Source organism: Microtus pennsylvanicus, chromosome 2 (genome assembly GCF_037038515.1).
Source record: "Microtus pennsylvanicus isolate mMicPen1 chromosome 2, mMicPen1.hap1, whole genome shotgun sequence".
NCBI lineage: Eukaryota > Metazoa > Chordata > Mammalia > Rodentia > Cricetidae > Microtus > Microtus pennsylvanicus.
Window position 1 is genome coordinate 127134024 of NC_134580.1, and position 4326 is coordinate 127138349.

The window sequence follows — 4326 nt, forward strand, 5'->3', positions numbered from 1 at the left end:
AGGGCGGGTCGGGGGCGTGGAGGACGGGGCGGGGCGTGGAGGGCGGGCGGGGCTGAGTACTGGACCGTGCAAGGGGAGGTGGGCGGGACAGGAACGGGGGCGGGGCAAGGCGTGAGGAGCGTGATGTGGATGGGCGTAAAGTGATGTGAGATGGAGCCTGAGAGGTTGAGGCTCCTTGAGGCGCGAGGGGGCGGAGCTGAGTGAGGCTTGTGACTGTAGGAGGTGGGAGGGGCGGGGCGTGAGAGGAAAAGGGCGGGGAGTGAGGGGGCTGGGTTTAGGGGGCGTGGTGTGAGGAGGGATGGGTTTAGGGGGCGGGGCGTGGGGGCGCGGTTCAGAGAGGGCGGGACGTGAGCGACGTAGGTGTAGGGCGTGAGGGGGGAAAAGCGGGGGGCGGGGCGTGTGGGGAAAGGCTGGAGGGGGCGGGGCTTGAGAGGGCGCGGTGTGGAGGGGTAGTGGTGTCAGGAGGCCAGGCGTGAGAAAACGGATGATGGAGTAAGAGAGGTGGAGACTGCAGGGGTAGGTCAAGAAATGCTAAGAGACTCAGGTCTACAGGGTGGATGGAGGGCTGAGCGGAGGCATCAGGAGTGGGCATCCGACCTAGCCCACCTGCCCAGGATCTGTGAGTTTGTGGCCAGCCTGATCTGCATTAGCTCCAGTACAACCAGGACTACATGCAGATACTCTGTCTCAAAAAACAACAAACAAACAAAAACCAACCAGATCTCTCAAAAGTCCAAGGGTAGATAGAGCGAGCAGAGACAGGTTTGGGGCCCTTGGCCTTACTGAGAAAGGTAAGATGTCTCTGAACTTCCTTAGGCTGTGGGCTCATTGCTTCCACTCACAAGCTCGTGCTGCAGGGTTCTCTCTAGAGAAGACCACTCAAACACGATCTATGAGCCAATTCAAAATCTTTATTCCAGCCTGTTAGTGGCCGCACCTCGGTATTCGGGACCCAAGGGCAACCCTGATCCTTTCCGGGGTCCATATTTAAGCAAGGAAACCACATTTTAGCTGGAAAACCCTTAAGGTTCCCTTCCTGCACCTGCAAGCAATTTCAAAAACTAAAATATGTGATTAGCAAAAATAGTGAGGTCGGGCTGACCATTGCAAAGAGACCACATCTTTGCCTTGTTTTTCTTCCCGGAATTGTTTTTCTTAAGATGTCTCTTACAGTTAGTTATTGGCACTCTACTCAGCAAGACCAAGGCCATCTGAGGTAACAAAATGGAGTCAGCACAGTCAACTTGCCACTCCTGTCACACTCGAGGTCCCTGCAGAAAGTGACATCATCCTTTTGCTTCTCAGTTTTTCTCATCTGTAAAATGGAAAAGTACCTACACCAAACAATATTGCAAAACAAAATTGGGATGGTGTGTGTAAAGGATCCACAGTCATAAGTACTTAATGCACACTGGCGATTATTACTATTATAATCTAAAGGGTCATTCACATTGACTCACCCTCTCCCCAATTTTGTTGGCAGTAAACATTTTTCAGCCTGAATTATAACTTTTAATAGCTAAAGCCAGTTGCTTGAATCCAAGGAAAATCATGTCAGAACATAATGACCTAAGGCTAATTTAAATCTCTTGAGCTTCATAATAAGTATCAACAATATATCTTGAAACAGTGATATCCAGTATTAGGTTATAAATACAGTCCAGGCTCCTTCCTGGAGGAGCAGGCTGCCTCGTTTATAAACAACCACACAGAAGTTACGAGTTTTCCTTTTTGTGAAATAAGGAAATCTGTAAGCGAGGAAACACAACTCGTCTAAGGTCACGTCATTAGGAATGGTGCAAACAGGGTTCACATTCAAGTGTGGCTCTTATTTCCTACCTTGGGGTTGATGTTAGAGCCATCACTCAAGCAAATAGCTGGGGGACATCGTTGATGCTGTCTCCACCATCATGGCCAGGTGTTTCGGCAAGCTTTGCGGGAGTCATATGGAAGTGTAATCCATTAAGATCAATGTCTTTTCCACTCCAACTCCCTGTCACACGATGTTGGTGAAACAAAAACTGTGATAATACATCAGGAATGTGTACACAGGGCAGGAAACAAGGCTGGATGTTGCATCAATTCTCATTAGTCTTAATAATAAAACTCAGAGTCAGCTATCAGGAGGGGAAAGCTGAAGGACCAGAGAAGCGGAGTGGCAGCCAGTAGAGTTCTTACCTCTACCAGTGCTCACACCAAAGGGGCGTCCTGTTCTCAGACTGCAAGCTCAGACTGACTGCCTCAGACTGCATTGAGCTCCTGTCTCCTCCCACCTCATTCTCCTCTCTCCACCCAACCATATCAGTCCTGTCTCCACTTCCCTAGTGCTGGGATTAAAGGTGTTTAAGCTCTGTTTCTCTTTGAGACAGGATCAATTTTGTGTGGCCCTGTGTGGCCTTGAACTAAAGGAGATCCGTCTGTCCCCCAAGTCCTGATATTAAAGGTGTGTGCCACCACTGCCTGGCCTCTAGTGGCTTAGCTCTGCACTCTGATTTTCAGGTAAGCTTTATTTGTTAAATCATAAACAAAATAGCACTACGGTTGGAAGCTAGTCCATGGAAAAGGCTTCTCATTGTCAGACACAATAACTTAAGCAGAAGATTTGGCTCTCACACAGGTCAGTTAAAGCAGAAACCCAGGGCTCAGTATGTAAAAGTACTTGCCTTGAAGTATAAGGATCTGAGTTCGAATCCCCAGAACCCATGTAAAAACGGAACACATAGAGTTAAGAGTTCAATGTCTGTAACTCCAGTGCTCCTACACGGAAGTGGAAGGTGGAGACAGGTAAATTTACCCAAAGCTCTCAGACCAGCTATCATGAAAAACAGCAAACTCACTCCTGAAACTGTCCTTTGGTCTTCAAACACTTGTCATGGTAGGAACATGCCCATAGTCACATTCAGGACTATGCATATAAAATGTGCATGTACACACACAACAGAAACCGTTTGGTAATGCACCCTATACAGTCACTGGTGCAGTATATGTTTTTCCTCTTTTCTAATTAAAACAACAAACCCCCAGATGCACAGACTTGTGTTTTTTTTTTGAGCACAGGTGTGTAGCAACACTATAAGCAGCCAGTTTGAGTGTTTGTTGTATGATCTCATTGTAGCAGGTCACATCTTCTGTGGAGTATCTGCCATGGCAATATCCGATGCCTACAGAGATGTCCTGCAGAACACAGCGAACTAGTAATTCATTAAGAGAAGTAGACACCTTCCAGTTCAAAAATGATGATCACATCATTGCTCATTTAATAATCTAATTAATTTAAAGAAAGGCCTGGCATGGTAGAGCGGCATCCCAGCACTTGGGAGAAGAGGCAGGCAGACGTTTGTGAGTTCAAGGCCAGACTGAGCTACGTAGAGAGTTCAGGACATCCAGAGCTACATAGAGAGACCCCCATCTCAAAAAGAAAATAAATTAATTAAATAAATAAAATGGATTGAGTATGATCCCATCACCCAGGAGGCGGAGGGAAGTGGGTCTTTGTTAGTATGGGGTCAGTCTGACCTACACAGGAGTTTGTGTCAATGAGGAACGCATAGTGAGACTGTCTCAAAAAAGGGGGTGAATCATAAATGGACCAAGAAAGATTTAAGCTTTTCTGTTTCTTGACATGAAATGCTGGCATGAATGAAGAAATAGACAGCTCATAATATACCACCACAATGGGGACATCAACAATAAGCTGGTTAATGTGCTGTCAGCTCAGAGAATATTTAGATTAGTCACCATACAGTGAGACTTAAGAGTTCCAATATGAAAGAAGCTTAGCAATTTCCCTGAATTTACAACAATCCTAGGGATTTCCATGTCATCAAGCTTTGCAACATGAAAGTGTTAAATTATCCACACATAAAAAGTTACCCTTGTAGGACAGAATTATTTCCCCAGGCTCTTTATAGGAAATAATACAACAAAAGCATCGTCATGATTATTAATCAGCAAAAAAGTAGAGAGAAATTAATACAGAGCCATATCATCCAGTTGATTATTAAAAGTCTGTGCTGCTTTTTCAATGTTGTGACAAAAGGCTTGAGACGATCTACTTAAAAAGAAAGAAAGTTTTGCTTTGGCTCGCAGTTTTATTCCGCGTTGCTGTGGCACACAGGTGAGGTAGACAGGCAGAAACCGGAGTTGTGCAGTCTCAGGTCCAGGAACAGCCAGAGGCAAGGGACAGTTTTCCAGTGAGCCTGCAGAGGGATTTAGCCTGGCCAACACTTTGATCTTGGGTTAGGAAAACTGGCTTTTACTCAGTGAAAGGCCTGAACCTTGGGCTGTGGAGTGGAAACAGGACAGAGGAGAGAGGGCAGAAGTGCC